Below are 16,121 nucleotides of genomic sequence, written 5' to 3' on the forward strand. Positions count from 1 at the left end.
CAGGTGTAAGCCACTGTGCTTAGTTATTTTTTACAAATACAAAAAATATAATTTTTATAAATATATTTATAATCAAAAGACATGCTAAATTTCAAATAGAGGTTAGTGAAAATAAAGAATCTGGGTTAGCAGGAATGCAGGGGTGGTTGAACATATGAAAATCAATAAACATAATAAACCACATTAACAGAGGCAAAGAAAAAAACCACTTGATCATCTCAATAGATGCAGAAAAGCCTTTGATAAGATCTAACACCATTTCATGATAAAAACTCTAAGAAAACTAGGAATAGAAGGAAAGTACCTCAACATTATAAAAGCTATATATGACAAACCTACAGCCAGCATTATACTTAACAGAGAAAAACTGAAACAATTTCCTCTAAAATCAGGAAATAGACAAGGATGCCCACTATCTCCACTCCTATTCAACATAGTACTGGAATTCCTAGCCAGAGCAATTAGGCAAGAAGAAGGAATAAAAGGAATACAAATAGGTAAAGAAGCTGTCAAAATATCCCTATTTGCAGACGACATGATCCTATACCTTAAAGACCCAAAAAACTCTACTCAGAAGTTTGTAGACATCATCAATAGCTATAGCAAGGTAGCAGGATATAAAATCAACATAGAAAAATCATTAGCATTTCTATACACTAATAATGAACAAACTGAAAAAGAATGTATGAAAACAATTCCATTTACAATAGTCTCAAAAAAAATCAAATACCTAGGTGTAAACCTAACAAAAGATGTGAACGACCTCTACAAGGAAATCTATAAACTTCTGAAGAAAGAGATTGAGGAAGACTATAGAAAGTGGAGAGATCGCCCATGCTCATGGATTGGTAGAATCAACATAGTAAAAATGTCTATACTCCCTAAAGTAATCTACATGTTTAATGCAATTCCCATCAAAATCCCAATGACATTCATTAAAGAGATTGAAAAATATACTGTGAAATTTATATGGAAACACAAGAGGCCACGAATAGCCAGGGCAATACTCAGTCAAAAGAACAATGGCTGGAGGTATCACAATACCTGACTTCAAACTATATTACAAAGCAATAGCAATAAAAACAGCATGATACTGTCACAAAAACAGACATGAAGACCAGTGGAACAGAATAGAGGATCCAGATATGAAGCCACACAACTATAACCAACTCGTCTTTGACAAAGGTGCTAAAAATATACGATGGAGAAATAGCAGCCTCTTCAACAAAAACTGCTGGGAAAACTGGTTAGCAGTCTGCAAAAAACTGAAACTAGATCCATGCATATCACCCTATAACAAGATTAACTCAATGGATCAAGGATCTTAATATCAGACCACAAACTCTGAAGTAGATACAGGAAAGAGTAGGAAATACTCTGGAGTTAGTATGTATAGGAAAGAACTTTCTCAATGAAACCCCAGCAGCACAGCAACTAAGAGATAGCATAGATAATGGGACTTCATAAAACTAAAAAGCTTCTGTTCATCAAAAGAAATGGTCTCTAAACTGAAGAGAACACCCACAGAGTGGGAGAAAATATTTGCCAGCTATACATCAGACAAAGGACTGATAACCAGAATATATAGGGAACTTAAAAAACTAAATTCTCCCAAAACTAATGACTAATGAACCAATAAAGAAATGGCCAGTGAACTAAACAGAACTTTCTCAGAAGAAGAAATTCAAATGGCCAAAAACACATGAAAAAATGCTCACCCTCTCTAGCAATAAAGGAAATGCAAATTAAAACCACACTAAGATTCCACCTCACTCATGTTAGAATAGCCATCATTAGCAATACTACCAAGAACAGGTGTTGGCGAGGATGCGGGGAAAAAGGAACCCTCTTACACTGTTTGTGGGAATGTAAACTAGTACAACCACTCTCGAAAAAAATTGGGAGGCTACTTATAAAGCTAAAAATTGATCTACCATTTGATCCAGCAATACCACTCTTGGGGATATACCCAAGAGACTGTGACACAGGTTACTCCAGAGGCACCTGCCCACCCATGTTTATTGCAGCACTATTCACAACAGCCAAGTTATGGAAACAGCCAAGATGCCAAAGTACTGATGAATGGATCAAGAAAATGTGGTATATATACACAATGGAATTTTATGCAGCCATGAAGAAGAATGAAATGTTATCATTCGCTGGTAAATGGATGGAATTGTAGAACATCATTCTGAGTAAGGTTAGCCTGGCCCAAAAGACCAAAAATCGTATGTTCTCCCTCATATACGGACATTAGATCAAGGGCAAACACAACAAGGGGATTGGACTTTGAGCACATGATAAAAGCGAGAGCACACAAGGGAGGTGTGAGGATAGGTAAGACACCTAAAAAATTAGCTAGCATTTGTTGCCCTCAACGCAGAGAAACTAAAGCAGATACCTTAAAGCAACTGAGGCCAATAGAAGGGGATGAGGAACTAGAGAAAAGGTTAGATTAAAAAGAATTAACCTAGAAGGTAACACACATGGACAGGAAATCAGTGCAAGTCAACTCCCTATATAGGTATCCTTATCTCAACTAGCAAAAACCCTTGTTCCTTCCTATTATTGCTTATACTCTCTCTTCAACAAAATTAGAGATAAGGGCAAAATAGTTTCTGCTGGGTATTGAGGGGTTGGCGGGGAGAGGGAGGGGGTGGAGTGGGTTGTAAGGGAGGGGGTGGGGGCAGGAGGGAGAAATGACCCAAGCATTGTATGCACATATGAATAATAAAAGAATAAAAATTAAAAAAAAAAGAATCTGGGTTAGGAATCCTTGCCCTACTGCAATCTCATGAAATGATCTAGCCTTTGCATTTGGTGAAGTTCCAAAGAATTCACTTTAGTGTTATTAACTAAGTATTTTCTATGTGGAGACACTGGGCTAGATTCTAGACATTCAAACAAGATTAAGACACTGTCTCTTTCTTTACTCATGAAACTTTCCTTTTGATGAGTAAAGGCTGAAATATAAGCTGATGATCAGAGAGGGGGGTTAGGTAAGCAGTAAAAGAAGTATGCACACAGCACAGAAGTAAAAGAAAATGAAATGAGTTATGCTGCAGCCTGAGAGATGGGATAAAATTCCAGTTAACCAGAACACAGTTGAATGGCAGTTGTGGGGGTAGACTATTATATCAGTGGTCCCTGAAAAAATGTCCTCCTGACAGCTACACTTACCTACATTAATCCTGTGCTTGGCCACAAAACCTGCTTTGCCCCCAAAAATAGCAAGTGCAACACAAATACTTGCACATTGGGATTTGACCTAGTGATGCTTAAAATCTTGCTGCTGTGCAAAAACTTAGGCTAGCTTCCTGAATTGGAAGAGGCCATGTGGCAGAAGCCCTGGAAGATGAGGCGCCATGTTGGAGAGTCCAGCTCTGTTTCCTGTTGCTGCTGAAATTAATTCATGCTCTCAGTTGAGTGCAACCACATATGAAACCCCAAGTAGCAAGAGTGCAGCAGAACCCCCAATGCACACATTTGTGAGAAATAATAACTCATTTAACCACTGTCCTTGGCGTGGTTTTGTACACACTGATAACTGAAAATGTTGTTTTAAATTTCTTTAATACCTTTCCTCTTCTACTTGGAGCTTAAAGATACAGAGGGTAAAACACTGTAAAATAATCTGAAGCAGAGATTTTTCTGAAAATAAGTAAGCATAATTTTCAGGGAAGCTTTCCATATTCATACATTTAAATATTATAAGGTCTGTGACAAGAGAATTGATAAGTATGATTTTGGTCAACTTACATATCGTTCTTCACAGAATGATTACTTAAAAGATCATAAATTCTTAAAACCTGGGATTTTGAGCTAGAAAACATATGGCATTCATTCAGCTTAATCTCTTAATTTTAGAGATAAGGACCCTGAGGCCTGAGAGGTTAAGTGACTTATCTAAGGCCACACAGTGTGTTGTTAGCAGGGTTCAGAAGAGAAACTAAATCTCCTGACTCCTAGCTCAATGCCCTTTAATAAGTAAGTAATAGTAATTTGTAGATTACTATTTCTGTTATTTTATTTTCACAATAGGCAAAATAGATGGAAAACCTGAGATTTGGAGAAGAGACATATTCATTTCGCATAAAACTAGGACTAGATTCTAGGTGTCATGATCCCTGGTCTAGAGTTTTTTTTAATTATGTCATGTTGCCTATGAGAGTTACTATAAAAGGCAAGGAAATTAATATGTTTTTGAAAGAAAATCAACAGCAGATATGAATCTGGTTTATCTTTGAATTCTTCATAGCCATACACCATATACAGAATGGTCACTCAATAAATATTTGTAATATGAAATGGATACATGACTGAACAAATGAGTAACTGAATAAACAAAGGATGGACCAAAATTATGTTTCATCTGTACCAGGCAACCCATTCTTCAAATGTATGGTTAATCAAGATCCCTTTGTACTTGGAAAAGAACAGGGGATAAAAACCCCAGTTAGTAGCAATGAAAACATTTTGTTACTATTGTGCTTTGAATTCTGAAGCAGAGTAACTAACAGACTTTGGCTCTTTTGATATGTCTGTCCTGTCTTGTACATGATGACTGAAAGGCCCTCTCTGGACATGGCACAATAGTGGGAAACAGAAGTCAATACCTCTTCTCCCAAGTGGAAAAACTTAGGTGGAGAAAGTGACCCAGTCAGCCTTGAGAAGTCCTGTCCAAAGGAGATACAATGTGAGTCACATGTTTAATTAAAAATGTTCTAGTAGTCAAAGTTCTAGTAGTAAAAGTGCTAGTAGTAAAAGTGCAAATAAATAGAAATTAATCTTGAGAATATGTTTCACTTAATTCAATATGTTCCAAATATTATTATTTCAACATGCAATCAATACAAATATTATTGATGAGATATTGTATATGTATTTATACTTACAGTACGTCTCAATCCAGATTAGTCACATTTCTATGTACAATAACCACGTGTCTAGTCCTACATTTTGGACAGTGCAGGTTGCATAGACTTGGGCAAGTAACTTAACCTTCTGTAACTGGGCTTCTCATCTGCAATCACTTTGAGCTGCTCAGATGATTCCATGAAATAATGGATAAAATGTAAAAGCATTTAGTCAAGAACCTGACAGGTAGGAAGCACTCAATTAGTCATAGCTATAATCACGGGGATCTTACTTCATCTCACAAACCTCAACTCCATTTTGGCTAGAAGAGTTCCCTACAGGTTATTGCCTTCTCTTTCAAGATAAGTGTAGAAGGGTTCTTAAGTAAGATGAATTTCAAAAATAAAGAAATCAAACAATGTCATGAGTTTTGACATAATGATATTCTACAATAGAGACTCTCATATTAACAAAATAAGATGGTCTTTTTAATTTTGGTAAAATATACATGACAAAATCTGCCATTTTAGCCATTTTTACATGTACAGTTCTATGGCATTAACATTTACATTGTTCTGCAACCATCTCCATTACCCATCTCTAAAACTTTTTCATCATCTCACTAAAACTCTGTATCCATTAAACAACAACCCTTGCCCAGTGTCTGTATTTGACTATTCTGGGTACATCATATAAGTGGAGGTCTTCTATATTTTAAAGTAAAATTTTTCTTTAAACATTCAAATAAGAAAAATTTGTCCTAAAACACCGATGGAGTAAACCTAGAGATTTAAAAAAATGTATAATTAGTGTTAGGATATGCATGTTAGACACCCAAAGATAAAAGGCACTGTAGCAATAAATAGTGATTATTATAATGCATATCTGAGAGTGGTGATCACTACAAGGGTTTTTCTTTACTTTTAAAGGAACTCTGTATGAATATAAATGAATACTCACATGAATATAAATTAAGACAGATGTCTGCATACGATTGTTGCTCATAAAGATGATAAATAATGATGCTATAATCTTCATGGATATCAGAAGTATTTTTGGTATGGTAGATTCCTAGGTTCTAACCTTGACTTTGTTGCTAGCTCTTCATTTGGCCTGGGCTACAGGGCCTGATCATCTCAAGTCCCTCTTCTATTCATTTGTGAAATGCAGATACTGGTAGCTGCCCTTCGTACATTATTGGGTTGATGTGAAGATCAAACAAGATAATCACAGTGAAAGGGCTTTGAAAAATTCAAAGCCCTGTAGAAATGCAAGGCATTAGTAAAGACTGTAGAGAGATTGCTAACACAATTTGATTCAGGGACAAAGTTTTGTATTTCCAAAAGTCAAAAAGCTATTTAGCATTTACAAATTATTTAGAAAACCAAATTCTTGCTTTGGTGACCCAGTACCACAACTAAATTGAGTTCTAAATACTGTACATTTGATACCTTCTACTACAACTCATCTAACCACACCAGATGTAATTATACAGCATTTCAGCAATATCTACAATTTTTAGTGGGTAAGAAGTTACAAAACCACATAGCATAATGACAAAGTCATGCCTTTAAAAGGAAGGTTCCCATACTTTTCCATGGCAAAAGTGCTGTTCTCTGTAACAGATCTATGAGAGACCTGCCTGCCAATGCAATTTAACCAACACTTATTGAGTGCTTATGGTGTACAAGTCATTAGCAGAAGAGATGGGATGGAGAAAAGATGGAAGTAGTGAGAAGAAATGCAAGAGAGAAAGTGTCCTTGAAGTGGGTAAGCTTTAAAATTACTGAGGAGTAGCAGATGCTGTGACAACTAAGTATACAAGTGAAATGAATGCCAAAAAAATGCTTAAGGAACATGCCATGGGAGTTGAAGAGGTCGCAAGCATTAACTCATTCAATCTAGGAAGGCAAAATCTGATGATATTTGTCCCAGGCCTTGATGCATGAGGGTTCTTGTGTCAGAAAAAGAGGGAAGAGGAGTAGGAATGTAGCTTAGTGGTAGAGTGCTTGTCTGCAATTTGTAAAACCCTGGGTTCCTTCCCCTGCACCACAAAAAAGTGTGGGGAGGAGCAGGATATTTCAGGCCTGAAGGAACCATACCAATGAATAGACCAGTAACACTGACCTACTAATTAGCTGGTAAAATTAAACAATTTAGTAATGTGCCTAAAACTATAGAGTGAGTCACATCTGAATGTGTTCGGGGCTTAATCTAAATTCTCATTTGAAAGCAGCAGCCTTAGCCCTTCTACTTTTCCAGGAGGGCAGCTCAGAGTGTCAGACAGGATTCTGCAAACAATGGTCTATTTTATTTCAGTTCCCTGGAGATGCCAGAATGTTTTTCCTTGTTCAGATAGGGATTCCAAACTTAAATAACCCACACTAAACTAGAAAACTCCAGGCCTATCCTCCACCTGCTGGTTTCTAAACTCACTTCTATTCTTGTCTCAATCAGTTTTCACAGATCCAACACCAACCTTTATATTCCGTTTTAGTTTTCTCTCAGGATTATACTTTCCATACCCCATGCATTACTGTTAGATTACTCTTCATATTTCAAAAAGTATTAAGAAATGTCTTCTAGGGGCTATGGACATGGCTCAGGAGATAGTGCGCCTTCCTAGCAAGCACAAAGTCCCAAGTTCAAGCCCCAGTCCCACAAAAAAATTGAACATTTTGGGCTGGTGGAGTGGCTCAAGTGCCTAGCAAGTGTGAGGTTCTGAGTTCAAACCCAGTACCATCAAAAAAAAAAAAGAGCGAGAAAAGAAATGCCTTCCAACCATATTATGATTATGCTATTAACTAATATTTATTGAGATCTTATCTTGGGCCAGGCAATGTTAAATGTGTCACAGCATTGTTTTCTTTGCATGGAGAAGGTAATATTACTATTTCCATTTTAAAGAAGAACTGTCCCTAGCAGAGGTGTAGTGACTTTCCAATGTTATCCAATTAATTTCACGAAGCCATGAACCACAATCTGCATATTTAATCCTACACTGCACTATACTAACCTCTTACCTTTCTATTCAATATCAATATGAAATTCTATGAAGTATAAGTGTCATTTATATGCAAACCATGATAAAGTGTGGTACTGTCCTACAGGTTAAGTGGAACAGCACTGCTGACTTGATATAGTTATGTTAGCTAAGGCTTATTTAGCACTCTTTATATTCAAAGAGCACTGTGCTAAACACATGTATTTTCTCATTTTATCCCTCAAGAGTCACCTTCAAAGAGAAGGATAACTATTGTCTTTTTAACAAATGAGCAAGTTGAGGCACAGAGAAGTTGAGTAATTGGCATAAGGTTTTATTAGAAACTGCTGGGGCCAGTATTTGGACCTTGATCACTTGGCATCAGAGCTCTAGCTTTTAGTCTCTGAGCTATACAAGATTTGGCTGGGTTGAGAGCCCCAAGATGATTGCCTCAAAAAATTTCCTGTAATCTGCTAGCCCCAGAACCTGAAATGAGACCTTCCCTAGTGGTTAGGTATGCTGTTTGCTTTCAGGGGAGGAGTAACATTGGGAGTAACATGCATCCAGTTCCTTCAAAGCCTGTGCCAGGTAGGCAATCCAGGTGCCAAGGCATCCACAAGTGAGCAACACCAGGGGCTTGCCCTCCAGAGCTGGAGAGGAGCAGAAAGAAGTAAGCTTCTTTTTAACCAAGGAAGGGGCAATCAACAACAAAAAGTAAGATACTGAAAACATCTGAGGTCCTGCCACTCCCTGCTTAAAAATCATTCACCAGCTGCCATCACCAGCAGGGTACAGCTTGCTTCTCTTAGCAAGGCAGGCCTGGCTGCTTTTTCAGCATCTGTCACCAACTCCTTAGTTTCATCTCTGCTTCACTGTCACACGCTGCAAGAGCCAGGACATATGACAGGTGTCTCCATGTCTTCACCTGCCTCTGCACCAGTGTTTTTTTCACCCCTTCCATCTGACCTAACTTGTAAGCCTCCTTCAAAAACTACCTTGGTCGTATTTGTATAGATGGGTTTTATTATTCCTTTCCTCTGATACATGTATAATACTTTGCACAGTATGGTACACTTATCCTAAATTGCAATTATTTACAAATTTATGCCTTTAAAGGCAAAGTGAGTGGCTTAGTCCTGTTTTGCATCCCAAGTGCTCTCTCACAGGTCATTCCAGACTCTCAAAGGTTGGGTAAAGGCTAGAATATGCATCTTAACATCTTAGAGTGCAAGGACTTTTACCTAGGCCACATTAGCAGCCCTGAACACAGCACGGAAAGAGGAATCAGCATTTGATTTGGACTGTTTCTTTCTTTCTTTCTTTTTTGGCAGCACTGGGGTTTGAACTCAGGGAAGAATCAGCATTTGTAAATGTGGGAGAAGAAATCATTCTGGAAGAACCAAAGCAGACCTGGTCCATCCTCAGCTGGATGGACACCACCAACCCCAGAGTTCTGTAGATCTCTTCCCCAAAAGAAGACCTTACGGTTCAGAAAACTGGCGGTGAGACAATCTTGTCTTTGTAGGCGTACCTGCCTCGCCTCCAGCAGCATACCTGTCCTCTTTGCACTCCCCTTGCGCCGCCCAGGCGGGACACTTCGCACCCACCATTGAGCCAGGCATTATTGTAGTAGGTACTTTGAAAAACATCCCTTTATCTAATCCTTCCAACATCCTGTACTCGGGAGGAAACTGACGTCCGAGGGTTAAAGCAACTTGTCTCCTCTCTTCGACCCCGTGGCTATCTCCCACCTTTTGCAGAGCGAGGGGCTCCTCGCTCTTCGCGCTCTCGGGCTCCACACCCCTCAACGCACAGTGGTTAAAAAATAACAGTCCTTCCTTCTTTCTTTGTCCAAAACCCAAGTTGTTTTGCAGACAAGTTGGAGAGAGAGAGAGAGAGAGAGAGAGAGAGAGAGAGAGAGAGAGAGAGAGGAGAGAAGAGAGAGAGGAGAGAAGAGAGAGAGGAGAGAGAGAGAGAGAGAGAAGAGAGAGAGAGAGAGAGAGAGAGAGAGAGAGAGAGAGAGAGAGAGAGAGAGAGAGAGAGAGAGAGAGAGAGAGAGAGAGAGAGAGAGAGAGAGAGAGAGAGAGAGAGAGAGAGAGAGAAGCCGCAGGAGGCGCGGAGCGAGAAAGAAGGGCGGGCACAGGGTGAGGGGTGGGGCCAGGTGGGACGGGCGCGTGCCATTGGCCAGTGCTCAGGCACGGCCCCGCCCCACCCCGCCCACCGCCCGCGGAGGAAGCCGGCACGCGCCGCCCAGCGCTGAACAGCGGCCGACACCTGGGGCGGCCCAGCGAGAGCGGAGCGAGGCGGGCCGAGCCGCCTGCACCCTGCGGCGACAGGGGCGACGCGCAGCGCCCGGCCCATTGGCAGGTAACGCGCCGTGTCGTGCCGTGCGGCGCCGCGCTGGCCGGGTTAGGACCACCAGGACGGGGCTTGGGGACGAGAACACGCGCCAGGCGGAGAGATTTCCTCCTTGCCCGGCAGCGGCTCCGAGAGCGCACCCGGGTTCTGGTTTTGACTTCTCTGCGCACTGGCTGAGTTACTTGCACACCTTTCTTTTCCTCTCTGGGTCTCCGTTTCTTCCTTTTTCATGAGGGAGTTGGTGTAGAACTTTAGTCTTCTGAGCTCTAAATCGTGAACTGTTTGGGGACAGTTTGTCGGCAAACTTCGTTCCTCAGTTTCCTACTTATTCGAGTGCCACCTGTGCTGCCCGCTGCCGAGTCGCCGGGAAGCTGGGGTGCCGGGGTGGGTGGGGTTCTGCTGGGCTGTCGCATTTGGGGACTTTCAAGGACTGACCCCAGGCTTGGGGTTGGCTGCTTGGCTGCCCCCGAGGGCTCCGATGAAGAAAGGTAGAGGGTTAAGACTTAATTTACAGGTGGGATGACGGGAAGGGCAAGTAAGGGGTTGATGATTTCTCCTTTGAAAATAAGCCGATTTATTTTGGATTTTTCCCTTCCTACACTCAAACTTCTTTTCGGCGAGTTAAATTACAGAGTGGGATTTATCATCTTTCAAAAATGACAGCAGACTGCTGCACCTATAAGACATAGACCTCCATCAGCATGGAGGAAGTGGGTCTCTTTGCACCCATCCTCCCTCCTCCCTCTTCCTTTTTCTTTCTCCTCCCTTTACAAGTCCCCCTTGACTGTGAGGGGCTCTACTTCCTGCTTGCTGCAAACTCCTTATTTTCACTTAGTGCTGGTTTGTGACCAGCAGCCTCAGCTTTGGGCTGTGGGTTGTGATGGACCCTAGAATCATAGTGAGCCTGCCGAACCATACAGCCTTGCAGGGAGGTGCCGAGGAGGCCCTGGGGGCTTCATATAGACAGATAGACAGACACTGGAAGGTAAGATGGATTCCAGCTGTTGTCCAGCTTCCTGTCTCCTTCTTAGCAGCTATTCCGGATCATGATGGTGGTCCCTGCTACCGGCTGGATGGAGCATCCTTATTACAGGAGGATGGTTGAAAGTTGCTGAGGACTTTAATCAGTTTCTGTAGATGTCCAGAAGTTCCCTTCCCTCAACTTCCCTCAGCTCTGTAGTTTTTCTGCCCCACTTCACCCCTTGTGTGTATCCAGGTGAAATCGGATACTAGGATCCATCAAGAGTGGCCAGGAAGAAGAGAAGGAGTGGGGAGGAGGGCAGGGCAATGTTCACTGTCTTATTGGGCATTTACTATGGGCCAGGCACGGTTCTGCGTATTCTCACAAAGCCACATGAGGGGATGAGAAACGGAGACTCACAAGGATTGCTTCTCTTACTCACATAGCTAGTAAGTGGTGTAGCTGGGATTCAAATTCAACTCAGCATAAATGCAATAAAACCTGCATTGTTTCTTTCTTTGTGCTCCTTGGATAAGGATAAGCTGGAATAACAACAGCAACAAAAAGACTAACATTGAGATCTTAATAAGTCAAAGCATCTTAAAATACTGTGAGTTTCCATTATTCTGTGGGAACTGGGGACTACCCTTGGCCTCTCTCAGCAGGAGTCCTATTCCAGGCAGCCTGCCTGCTCCCACCCAGCTGCTCCTGAGTGGGTGGGGTGGGGCCCTGTTTGCTTTATCCTAGAAGTGGTTTGGGGTCTAATGAAAGATTGATTGTCCACATGTGATCCGTTAGACCTGACCGTTGGCTTGTGAATGATCCCACTGTCCCTTAAGAGTCCCTTTTCAGGCTTTACTCAATAAACATTTGTGGAATGAATGAATTAGCACCTTGTGCAGAGGACTCTGCTGCCTCATAGAAATTTGAGGCAGCTCAGGGGCAGCCTGGGCCCAATCCTCAAAACCTGTGTAACGCCCACAGGGGGTTCTCCTTGAGCAAATGAGGTGGGATACAGGGTGCCCGTGGGTTTCAGAGTTCCTTGGTTAAAACGTTTGCTGCCACATATTTTATAAATAATTTTTAAGGGTATAGTACTCGAAGAGAAATTTGAATTAAAGAAATAACCTGCAAAGTAACTTGACATTAGTGAGATTGTAGCTCTCTCAAAGAGATAAAATAGTACTGTTTGCCTTAGGGCTTCCCAAACTTCTCTATGGACAAACCCCTAATGGAAGACAAACCAAGTGCCCCTGGGAGTTGAGGTATATTTCAGATCAGCTCCCAGCAAGCCTGGAAATTACCTTAAGGACTTAAGAAATTTTTCATTTGAATTCATTATATGTGGATGTCAGCTTAGAAAAATAAAAGTTTTTTTCCCCCAAAATATTTGAGTAAATAACTGGTATTTTGGTAGATTGCTTTATATTCTTGGTGGCTGACGTGACACAGTTTGGAGAAATAGGGCAAAGATTTTCTGGTCTGGGGCTCAGAGTACCATTTGCATTTTCCAGTCTCTGGTTCATAGTAATTGAGCTTCTCAACTCCATGGGGCGACAACCTCTTTTCCCATTTGTTAGAATTAAGAGTATGCTTTAAAATAAAAAAAAGGTTTTTTTTTGTTTGTTTGTTTTCTTATTGCAGAAAGAAGGTAAAATACAGATTACCACCACTAATAATAATAATAAAAATAAAACCAATACATCTTTACTTAGAAATAACTCATGCAAAACTTGGGATACAGTTTTCCAACTCTTTTTCATTGCATCTAGATGAGGACATTTTAAAAAATGAATCCAACCCTTAGTTTTGATTGCATTCTTATCAGAGTTAAGAGTCATCTCATATTGTTTTAAAAGAATGCAGAGAATAAATTATGGGTAATTAAAGGCATCATAAAGGTTAATTCTGTTTGTGAGCTTCAACATTTACCACTCCCAGGATCTAGCAGAATGGCTCAAGTGGTAGAGGCTCTGAGTTCAAGCCTCAGAACCGCAAACACACGCACAAAACTAAAACCAACAAACAAACAAAACCCCCAAACATTTACCATTCCCATCCCATAAATCCCCTGTGTCATTTGGTCTCCAGCAGAGAGAACTGTCAGGCTGTGTGGTTGCTGCTGAAGTTGTAGGGTCAAGCTGTGTTCCTTGCTGAATGTCTCAAATGTAACAGAAAAAGTTGCTTTTCAGTGTATTGATGTGAAAATTTGAGCAGAAAATTCAGTAGCTTATTTGCAAAGTTAGAAGGAAAGGGCTTTAAACAAGATGATTGCTCCAGCATTAGATTGTATTACCTGTGTGATCTCTGGCAACACAGGTAGCTGCTTTGAGCTAGTTTCTCCTGTAATTGGAAGTAATGAACCCACTACTGTGACAAAATGCCTGAGGTAATCAATTTATAAGGAGGAAAGGTTTATTTTTCTGGTTTCAGTCCATATTCAGTTTTGGCTCTTTTGCTTTTGGTCTTGTGAGAATATGTGGCAGAGGAAACTTTTTTTTTTTTTTTTTGTAGTACTGGAGTGTGAACCTAGGGCTTCATGCTTTCTAGGCAGGTGCTTTACCACCTGAGCCATTCTGTTAGCCCTTTTTTGTGTTTTTTTTTTCTTTGTTTTTTTAAGATAGGGTCTTGTGAACTATATGACCTGGCTGGCTTTGAACCAGGATCCTCCTGGCTGGAATCTAACTCTTGACTTAACATTATTTGTACTTCACTTGTGATTTAAATGTTCTTCTGGAGCTCTCCCTTAAGTTTTCTTCAAAGAATCCAGGATTCCTTGCTGACTAGTATCTCTTTGATCTTCATCATAATCCTGAAGGGAAGAGAAGGAGAGAACATAGTTCCATTAAACAGGATAAAACCTGGCTTGCCATTCAGGGATTTAGTGAAGTTCTTCATTTGCATGGTTCCTAAGAGCTATTTATAGTTGTCTTAAGCAAACCAGAGGCATGCTGGGAGGAAACAATAAGAGCAGCTTGGAAAACAGTGTACCTATGTGGTCATGGTGAGGTCCAGCAGCCATTGGCTCAAGGGAGACTTTCATGCATGTACCCTGCTCCTGGTAGCTCTGGAGAGGCTGATGCATGAGCCCTGAATTGGGATGCAGGTGACTTGGTTTCTACACCTACATCTGCCAAAGACAAGTTGTACTAATTGGGTTTAGTCACATCCTCTCCCTGAGCCTTGGTTTCTTTGTAAAGTTAGAGTTGGACCAGATGAAGTTCCTTCCAGTCTTAAAAGTTTGATTTGAAATTATTTTCCATTTATGTGTATGACGAAATAGAAGTCTGATTGAGCATTACTTCATGACTTTGAGCTTTTGGTGACACCCCTCCCCCCATTATTTTCTAAGTCTCCCCACCTGACTGCCCTCTACAGATTACTGGAAGGAGTGTTGTTTCCAATCATTTATTTCTCTTAATCCAGAACTCCTAGAATGTTGGGAGGAGCTAGGTATATAGAAATACAATGAAAACAGGTTTTAAAAAATATTAATAAAGTTATGTGTTTCACTAACTACTTATCTCTTAAGTCACTAAGTACAGTATTTTTTCCTAGCCTGTGGGCACTTGACCCTGTGCTAGAACTTTTGCAGAGTGTGGAAGAGGCTTATGACCCCACTCTTGAGTGGCTTCACCCTGCAGGGGTTGAGGAAGAGGCTATAGAAGACAGGAGAAAACCAACTGTGGTTGGAATAGAAACGAGATGAAAAAACCAATTTGGGAAAAGATTGAGCCCCCAAGGGCTTAGACTGTATAATGTGGTTCTGTATCCTCATAGCCTGATACAGTTTCTGGCACTCAATGGGAACTTAGTATTTTAAATTAAACAACAAATGAACAAATGAAAGGATGGATGAATCATTCTCCTGAGATGAAGCCTGCTGAAAAGTGGTGTAATGTCCCTCTGATGGTTAGTTACAGTGGCTTCTTTATGTACTTAAACTTACAAAAACACTTTCAATATGAATTACCTCTCATATTGATGATTGAGATAAAAGAAGGCCAAAATAAACTCACACTTCTAGACACATTATAGTTACTAATAGGAATAGAATTATTTTATTGTTCCTAAGTCTTCTGTCTATAAATTCATCAAGAAATATTTGCAGATGGAACAGACCTAGCAAACAATTCCACAAATTTGCATTCTGAGTTAGAGGAAGAAAGAAAGGCATCATTTGACTTCTCAGTGAATAGACATTTCTTTTTTCCCTTACAGAAGCATTGTTTTACTGTAAGTCTTTACAGAACTGACACCATCACTTTCTGATCAGACATATGTGTTTTGTGCTGCCATTACTCATGGCCACAGGCGCCTGGGCTTTTCTGCCACTGGGTGAGTCACTTGGTTAAAACACAGGGCTGTGAAGCTGAGGGCATGGGCTGAATCCCAGGCCAGACCAAGTTGCTCAGTCAGATCTGTGACATGACCAATACTGGCTGCTCTGCCAGGGATCTGTGTTGGAAGAAGATAGCTGTGGCATGGTAGATTCTTCACCACTGTTGGTTTTAGACTACTCATTTGAGTTTTAGAAGTAAAGGGTCTGGATTTTCATTTTGAGTCTTTTTTCAGAATGTATTCTTGGATTATTTTAGTTTTGCCATCTTGGGGAATGTTCAGGGAATGCAGCCTGAGACCTTTGCTATTCCCAAGTACAACTATTAACAGAGCCTATAATCTCCTGCAGGTGCCCAAAAAAATCAGATGATCGTACCTGCCTCACAGCTGTTGAGAGGCTTGAATGAGGTTGTATATTCAATGAAAACCAGCAAAACCAGATACTGTTGCTGGGTGGCTGGCCAAAGAGTCATCAGCCAAAAAATCACCACCACTTCCTACCTGTCTAGGGCCATTTCTGATTTCACTATGGTTTCTATGGGATATATGTTTTTTTTGGTGATGGTACTGAAGTTTGAACTCAGGGCTTCACGCTTGGTAGGCAGGCGCTCTGCCACTTGA

At 40.7% G+C, this 16,121-nt stretch overlaps 1 protein-coding gene across 6 annotated transcripts in view; it reads left to right on the forward strand.

The window, feature by feature from the left end:
* The first annotated feature begins 10,101 nt into the window (after window positions 1-10,101).
* Window positions 10,102-16,121, forward strand: part of Sytl2 (synaptotagmin like 2) — a 106,239-nt gene continuing 100,219 nt past the window's right edge. For all 6 annotated transcript variants that reach the window (XM_074081670.1, XM_074081668.1, XM_074081669.1 and 3 more), the window contains exon 1: window positions 10,102-10,207. The gene's annotated coding sequence lies outside the window, so the exon portion shown is untranslated. The remainder of the gene's footprint in view (window positions 10,208-16,121) is intronic.

This window comes from Castor canadensis, chromosome 1 (genome assembly GCF_047511655.1).
Source record: "Castor canadensis chromosome 1, mCasCan1.hap1v2, whole genome shotgun sequence".
In the NCBI taxonomy this organism is placed as follows: Eukaryota; Metazoa; Chordata; class Mammalia; order Rodentia; family Castoridae; genus Castor; species Castor canadensis.